The sequence below is a fragment of the Pinus tabuliformis genome, chromosome 5_1 (genome assembly GCF_031772625.1).
Source record: "Pinus tabuliformis cultivar Carrire ecotype Pingquan chromosome 5_1, CPIR1, whole genome shotgun sequence".
In the NCBI taxonomy this organism is placed as follows: Eukaryota; Viridiplantae; Streptophyta; class Pinopsida; order Pinales; family Pinaceae; genus Pinus; species Pinus tabuliformis.
Window position 1 is genome coordinate 983,655,420 of NC_142305.1, and position 9,139 is coordinate 983,664,558.

The 9,139-nt window shown below is 38.1% G+C and overlaps 1 pseudogene; it reads right to left on the reverse strand.

Moving 5' to 3' along the window:
- Positions 1-868: 868 nt before the first annotated feature.
- On the reverse strand, positions 869-7,908 carry LOC149168028 (GDT1-like protein 5 pseudogene; annotated as a pseudogene).
- Positions 7,909-9,139: the final 1,231 nt, after the last annotated feature.

The window sequence follows — 9,139 nt, forward strand, 5'->3', positions numbered from 1 at the left end:
ATGGTTTATTATGAAATATGGATGTGATGGAGACAATAGTATCTGAAAGTTTTGCAAGTGTTTGGATCTGATTTTGCATTAGCATATTTCCTATTTGTTGCTGATCATCCTCTTATGAAACAAATTGGTCTCTTAAGAGAGACACTATTCATTTGTAGTCATTTGTCCTTCCTCCTGGAACCTGCAAAAAGACTAATACTTCTTTTGCAATGGAATGTAAGATTATTAAAGGAGAGAGGTGATCAATCTCTCTAGTTATGATATTTACACACAAAACTAAGAATTTGTATTAATGAAATAAGTTCACAAATGAAAACCAAAAGAATTTATACCTGCTTCAGAATTAGTGCCTCTAGTTAACTATTGTTTCTTTTTAGCAATTTTATTTTATTATTTACTGTTTCAAACTCTGATGATGGATTTCTCATTGTGTATATCTTGTCGATAGCTTTCCAACGACACTTGAATCATCGAAATCTGATTTCGTATGAGAAAGTTAGGCTGATTTGAACAGTGAGGTTTTCAGTTGCGGAATGGCTTTAGCTGCGGAATGACTTTAGCTGCGGAATGTGCACAGTTTCTGTAGCTAAAAATCTTGAATAAAAAGTTAGTCATTCATTTTTCATCATTATTCCAAAATTAATCAACACCTTCAAAAAAGTGAGTAAATAACTTACTTATTTCATTGATTCAATTTTTTTTTTTTTTTAGAAATATGTATTGAATTACTGCAGCAATCCAACTGGAAATTACCCAATGAGATGAAAGATGTAACAATGAAAGCAAAAAATAATCATGGACATCAGACATGGGCACAAGAAAAGATAATAAAGTAGTTCGTAATCATCATCAAATGCTAGAGGAATTTTCAGGCATCCTCCACTTTCGTCAGCAAAGACTGAAAGCCAAATATAACAAAAAGAATTCCACCAAAAATTACAACCATCTTTCAAATATTCGAGCTGCCAAAGAATTCCCTCCAAACACAGCAACAGTCGTACAAAGAGTGTGCCCTATAATGCCCCCAAGAACTACACCAATTGGATTTTCGTCTGCAGCTAGTCCTATTGTAACAAGCTGGCTCTTATCACCCCACTCTCCAAAAAATGTCAGCGAAAATGCCTCTAGGAGAATTGGTGAAAAATACTTCGTAAGGAAAGGTCTCTCTTGTTTTCTTTTTTAATCATCGTCCACCTTAGATTTTATAGTTGCCTTAGTTGAAATTCCATTTTCTTTCTGATCAGCAGACAACTTAGCTTCCACCTCAGCCAACTCTTCTGATTCTCCATCCTCTGTGATTCCTTCCCATAATGGCCACAAACCAAATACAAAGAACAAGACTGTTGTAACAAGATGAGTCCATTTCCGAGATAAAATATTTGGTGCAGTCCAGCTGAAAAATACAGATATCACAGTCATAATATATAGAGCTATAATAGATTCAACTAAATAGACCACGGCATCCACCTTGGCATAACGAAGTACGAGTTAAAAATAGAAGGCGTGAGGCATGGCGGGAGACGTGGTGGAGTGGCATAATGAAGTATGAGTTAAAAAAGGAAGGCATTAAGTCATGAGACGAGGTGGAGTAAGGTTAAATGCCAGCACATAATTGATTCCAAATCAGAACTCCTTTGCCGAATTAAATCATAGTCTGTTCATTAATTCAATTTCCGTTTTTCTCTCTCGCGACATGCAAAAATGGGCTTCAAAGAACTGAAAATTTTTCCCAAACCGCTGCAAATTTCTTAAAATGATTTATGGGTTATATAATTGACCCCGTCCCTGAAAAAACCCATGTTTTATTTTTCCCTAATTTGTCTTAGTTTGGCAGGATCATGTAGTTGAAGTTTGACGTTTTTTACTGTTTTGTGTTTTCCTGAATTGCTGCATTCGGCTGTAAAATCAATTTCAGAGGGAAGGAAAAAAGAAAAGAAAATAAAATAAAAGAAAAATTGTTTTCAAAGTGTATGAGTCAGTCAATTTCGGTGAGCTTGTTCCATTATTGAAGTTCTATTTTCATGAGGAAGTTTGGATGGTTGCAGTTCCCTACAACCTTCACATCTTGGAGTTAGACAACGACAAGTCAAGATTGCAAAGACGTCTCACAAATTCTATCATCTTCGCATCTTCGTTATTCTTTCCTAAAACAACTTTGTTTTCCCTATTTAAATGGCCCATGTTCTCTAGAATTTAAACATCACCATTTGCAATTTGGAATTTAGCCGCTGGCGATATCTCTTTAACATATGAAGGTTGTAGCTCCCAGTGCTCTGTCTTGATTTCAAAGTCATGGATTTTGTTTGGGATCAGATCTGGCGATTCAAACTATGTAAGCTTCCCTTACAGCGCCACTTAAAAATGCATATCCCACCATCATTATGATATAAACTCACTTCTAAATGCATTTTTAGTTAACTCTGTAGAATAGTTGAAATGCATTTACTGAACTCCATAGAGTTGTTTGCTGAAAAAGTGTGAGATATTGACCAGGGCTTTGTAATTTATTTTAAAAATGAGTTGCAGGTTTTTAAATTTTTTTTTGCAGGTTTGTTTCAAGGCCAAAACTTGAACAAGAATGTAGATTTTCCATTGAGGCCACAGTGAAAACTAGGATTGGAGATAGCCATTGGTTGTTTATTCTTTTTTCTCTGAAAGTGTGAAATTTTATAAAAATGATTAATGGTTGTCAATTTCAGGCAGCAAAGACTTCAAGGTAAATATGCTAAAAACAGGACTTTGACTGAGGCCTTAAACTGATTTTTTTATCAATCTGGGCTGGGTGACTAGGATAGTATCCATGTCGGGACGATTCCAGAGATGCCCATGTGGTCAGTTTCTTCATTGGATGCCTGCAACCTGCTAAACCTTGGAAATAGCTGCGGAATTCACTGTTTGTTGCGGAATAGGGCTACATTCCGCAACTAATTTGCAAAATCTTATTAAAATAGGACATTGTGTTTTGAGGGTCACTACAAACCATAACCAATCAATCTTGGATAGCTGAACCTATCAAAGTAGTTGAATTTATTTATTTATTATTATTATTTTGAATCAAGTGAAATGATGAAGTTTATTTTGTCCATTTTTTTCTTTTTTTTTTTTTTTTTAACATAAAAATTCTTTTTTTGATCCTCGAGGTCACACAAAGTAGGAGGAGAACATACTCAAGAAATTATTACATTTTTTTTTTAGATGTAAGAAATAAAGTCTCCTAATTACACTTCCCTAGCAACGGCGCCAAAATGTCTAGTCAATTTAGTGTCTTAAATTGCTCTACATAGATTATCAATCCGGGTATCGTAAACTGATGAAATGTGGTGCACTATATGTGTTTAGTTAACCTTTCTCTTACTTCATTGTTTTATAGTTTATGTTGTTTTTTGGGGTTTTGTTTCTCATGCTTAATAAAATTAATCTAGGAAATAAAAGTTATGCTTATAGATGAAAATCTCTAAATGTTAATGGACAACTAAATCTAATGACTCTTATTGTTAAAATCTAATTTCTAAAGAAAGGGAAAAGGAAATGAACATTAGATAAAAACAAATCAAAACTTTGAACAGTTAGATTAATCTAAGTCGGCAAAATATTTATGAAATGAAAGGAAAAATGATAACAACTAAATGAAGTGTTTTATCACTCTGCTATACAATTTTGGGAGAACTACCTCCTTGTGATAGCATTGTTTGAGAGACTCCATACTTCATTGTTCTAAAACTGAAAATGAAATTTAAATGAAAGACTAAGGTTGAAAGTGAAATTGCAACTAATTCTACTCTAACAATTAAATGAAGTGTTTTATCGCTCTACTATACAATTTTGGGAGAACTACCTCCTTGTGATAACATTCTTTTGAGAGATTCAATACTTCGTTGTTCTAAGAAAAAGTAAACATAAAAATGCAGAGAAAGACTCATTCATAAATGAAATACTTCACCACTTAGTGAACCAAGGGCTTTCGGAAATATTCACTTACAACATGAGTTATTAAACTATGGAAAGCAAATATAAAACATGTAAAGAAAAACTAATCTACTGTGTGCTCTAATGCTCCAAGCACCAATTGGAAAATACTTTTCTTGGACTATTTTGATAAGCATAGATTACACAGTTAGATAAATCTACAATCTACCGGTTGAACACACTTGCATGAATTAAACTTGCATGAATGGAAAATCTAAACTATCAAACTTGAAAGCAATAAAATGACATACTTGAATGAAATCAAAGCAAAAATACAAAACAAAATCTACTCTACCTTACATTCTAATATGCCCCATGACATCTACTTCACATCTCCTTCCATGTTGAGAACATCAAAGCTTTATTCAAATGCTTCAAAATTACAAAAGTTTGCAAAACTCTCCAAAGCTTTCCAAAACTAAAAAGGTACCAAATGAAGGAGAGATGTCTCCTATTTATAAAAAAAGATGAGAAGTCATCTCATTAATGAGAGTCCATGAATCTCTCCCTATACCTCTAGAGTCCTAATCAAAATAGGAAATGATAAGACACATGTCTTCTTGGAGTTTCAATACAAATAGAAAATGTGACACATATTCTCATGATCCCATGACCCTCTCCACTCAAATTCGAATTTGGCCTTAGGGTGCCACATAAAGGTCTTCTAGAAGCCTCCTTTTGACCTACACATGTCAACAATCTCAACCCATTTGTTAGGTATAAGAATATGCACATTATTTTCTAATTTTTAACCACAAATTCACTTAAAAGGCTAAGAATTAATAAAGTCTGGAAAAACATAAATGTGACCCAATGATAATGAAAGTGAGATGAATGTAGTGACATAGTAGTGAAATGGAGGTGATATAATGGACGTAATAGTGAAAGTGTAATGGAAATGAATGACAATTTCAAGACCCAATAGTAGGTTTGCCCCCCCTAGAGGGGGGCTACCCACCCCCCCTGTGCCCCCCCGCTGCATAATCAGCGCAACGAAGGTTGGCTGCGCCCCGCCCGCCCCTCGCCCACTCTAACCCCCAGTTCACTACGTAGGTTATTCTTGGAAAAAATATAACACAACCCAACATGTAGTCCATGTGCTTGTTGCATTTTCATGGTGTTGATAATGGTTATAGCGCTGTTGCCATGTGAAGGTTGAAGGCGTTGTCGTGGATTATGTCTTCGTGTGTGTATGTTGATTATTCATTTGTTATGCATGTCAGTGATCGCATGTTTTTAAGTGCACGTGATGTGGTTGTTGTTGTCATGCACGAGGTCATGGTTTGTGTAGTTGATATGGTCATGCATTGATGACTCGACCGTAGCTATAATGATGTGTATATGGTTTCATACTCATGTGCTATATGTCTATATGCAGTTTTTATGCATGCATGGTCTTGGTTTTAGTTATGCATGAAATGTAGGTAAAACATGCCTTGTGAAGTCATTGTATTTAATTTAGGTCATGATGATGCTAATGTTTTAGCTGAGATAGAGCAGGAGATGTAGATCATCATAATGAGGTTGCAACATTATGCTTTGGGGTAAGAACAGCTTGTCATACAGGTATTGTGTGTTGGGCATGTAGGTAAATAAGTTAAGGATTATTATATGCATTAGGTTTATGTACATGTCTTTTGATGTTATTGTTACATACATGATATATGATAGTTGATTAGTGTATTCATATGCACATGTGTCAGATAGTTAAGAATAATGGTAACCTGTGGTTGTATGCATTGTTATTGTTGTTTTATGATAGTTAAATTGATGATTGGGTTATTACATTAATATCTTGATGTTATATGTATCATGTTAAATTGGATTGGTGTTGGCTAAAGGGGGACTAACCCAGGTTCAGAGTTGTTCACGCCAACCAACAAAACCCTAATTGTTGGCCATTTCGGCAACTACCTGCATAGTGCAGGCTACAGTCTCACCTGAAGCAGTATTGGGGGATGCTAGAAACATGTTTCTGCATCCAAAGACCGTGTGATAAGTGATCTTAAGCTTTTGTAGCTCAGATATACCTTTGCACAGATCAATATCCTTCTATGACCCGCCACTACAACTCCAAGGAAATGGCTTCTAGACCTTCCCGAAGGTCTGCGATCAGAATTTATAAACCCTAAATAAGTAAATTTTTGACTTTCACGCGCTAATTAATAACCCTAGATCTGCCTTCACGCATATCTACCCAATTCAACAGAAATCATAACAGATACAACAATTGTCTTCGCAAAAACAAATAGCTACTTAGTTCATGCATAAATATTAAAGATTCAGTAGGTTCGCGCAGTAATTACACATTATTCCATAGAAAACATATCATAGAGCGATAAAGCATAACATAATAGAAATAAGAATATACTCAAGGGCAAGGTATTTCTCCAAAATCAATGTTTATTAAGTTCAACGTTCAATTACAGACTTCTCCACCCTGTGCACTTAACTGCAGGGGTCCGCGCGCTTAGTTGCGGATTTACCAAGACCTCCTGTGCACTCACCTGCAAGAGCCTTCCCCTTTCCCCTAAGTACAGGAAACAAAACTTTCCTGCCTTAGCACTTCCCCAAAATAATTTCTATCTGACTTCATTACTTCTTAGACTCACTCTGACTCAATTATATATTTTCGATACAATACCATGGTCCGCAGACCATGGGTGAGTCTAAAAAGTCGAGTTATCACTTACCCAAACAAGGGGCTAAAGCCCCTTTGACTCCTACTTAACTGCATGCTCCACATCCACATTTCGCGGAGACTTTACATTCTTTACAAAACTTTTACAAAAAATGGTTAAACTAACCCTAGGGACCTTATCCCAACAAGCCCCCAACACAAATATGGTGACCCGCCATGGAGTCATTCAACTGACACCTCGATCTTGCTACGGAGGCCACCTAACTCGACTTGTAATGCTGCGATATCAGTAGAGCTCCGTACCGCAGCCTGCTGCACTTCTTATACTAGTTTCTTTGTTGTTGATCCTTCCACTGCTAAGCGCATCGTTCTCTGTGTCTGCTGTAGTAATTTTTCTTGAAGTGATAGAGTAAAATGACAGGCTTCCTCTATCCATGGTTGTAGTCTGGCCTTGAGAAGTCCCTCTTTTCTCTATAGTTCTTCCATCTGTGATTGTAGTTGCTTGCCTTCCTGCAAGCGCATGAGGTGTTGGGATGGCGCCAAAGTGGGCGCAGTCGCTCTTACTTCATCATACTTGCGCTGTGTTTCCTAGATATCTATGTTTAGCCTCTGCAAGTTCAGATCCTCCTATAAGTTTGTCCATAACTCCTTGGATGGATCAAACATCATCGCGTAGTCTGTGACTGCTATATCCAATGTACCCATGTTTTCCCTGATCGCTGCTCTGCGTTGCTCCCAAACCTGTAGCAGAGTGGTGGGCTGCAACTTCAGCTACAGCTGTGAGATCTTCATCTGAAAAATGAATGTGACTTTTCCTATCTAATCCTTAGACGCGCGGACTACAACAACTAATTTTCAGATTTTTGTTGTCGCTATGGCATCCTCTGGGATGTTCAACTCTAGAACTGATTTGCATGCTTGATCTATTGTTGTCTCCAGGCTCTGACTACATGCTTGTAGCTCCTTTTCTTTCAGAGCCTGAGCTTTCTCCACGAACATATATTCATTATTTACCTTGCACTCACTGATGACTGCAAGGGCACGCTACTCTCTGATCCTCAGCTTGTTCGAAACCCCCTGATGCAGCGCATGGAGGGTTGGAAGCGCAATGCGGCCAAGTTTACCCCCATATCTTTCACTGTGCCTAATACAACACGACCTTCCTCTGATTCTGGGCGAACAGATCCTTCTGGTAAAAGTATGACTCTAAGGTCTAGAGTCTGTTCCATCTTTGCTATTGTCTTCCTCCCTTGCGCCAGGCTCACTTGCACCCCACTCGCTTGCCCAACGCTCACTTGCATCCTATCAGTCTGGATCTGTAGCTGGCGCAGATCCTTCTAGACGCTCCCTAGCGTCTGCATATATTGTTGTTCAAACTGCTGCCACAACTCTGTTGTGGTGTCTCTGACCTTATCGTTGGTTTCATCAAGATCCCTTCTGTTAAGATCTTCAGGTCTATGCACGTCTACTTATCTGATTTATGCTTCTTATGGGGCCCAACAGTTGTCTCCTTTCTGCTCTTTTTTACTGTGAAGGGAGTGCTCTGCTCATCTCTATCACCTCCTTCTTGCTCTAAGAGTTCCTGCTCATCTATATGCTGGGAAGTCAATTCTTCAACTTCCTTTGTGCCAATGCACTTTGCCTCGACACACTCTTTCGCAGCGTGCTCTTTCTCATCATGCTCTTTTTCAGCATGCTCTTTCTCCGCAACTGCCTTAGCAGCAACTTCTTTCCTCTTCTGCTCAGCTAGAGCTTGTGCTGCCTTTTGTGCTACCTCTTTACGCTTATGCGCAACAGTCGACTGCGCAGTAGTTCTTTTTGCACCTTTATTGGTGCCAACACCAAGCTCCATGGGTTTGTGCCACTCCGTGGGCTAGTTCCCCACAATATCTTGCACGTCCATCTATGATACTAAGTATGGCAGCTTGTCCCATATAATCTTAGGTTCCTTCCGCGCCTTGATTGATACATTGTGGAAATCAACCTTGAACTCCGTGAAGGCCGTTAATTGTTCGTACAAAGTTGGGGACAAACGTGGCCGCTGATTGATGATTGTCCTAAGATCCATCTCCATTAATATCCAGAAAATATTCGACTCCTTGATCCTCTATGGATCCTTTGTTTCCCACAGCGAAGTGAACTTCGCTGTCTCCAGTAAATCTTCCGCCTGCGAAGGAAACTGGTTTTCCTCTGGAAATTTCCATGCTACTAATACAATTGACAACAATAGCCACACATAATGAAACAACTTATTTTTCTCCTGACCTTCGCGACAATTCGTGAGGAACTTCTTACACAAATACTTCGCTTAGTTATATTATACTCCCTTCGCGCACTAGGCGACCAATGATACTACATGCGCCAGAACTTCGTCCGTGCGACATTTCCTCATAATTTTGCCTGCAAGTATTTGGGTGGTGAACTACACCACTTAGTCCTCAATGGAGCTGATAGAATATCCGCACAACGTATTCACAAGACCAAACTCCACCTTCATCTTATCTGCTAACTCCTTTTCTCCACTTTTCCCCC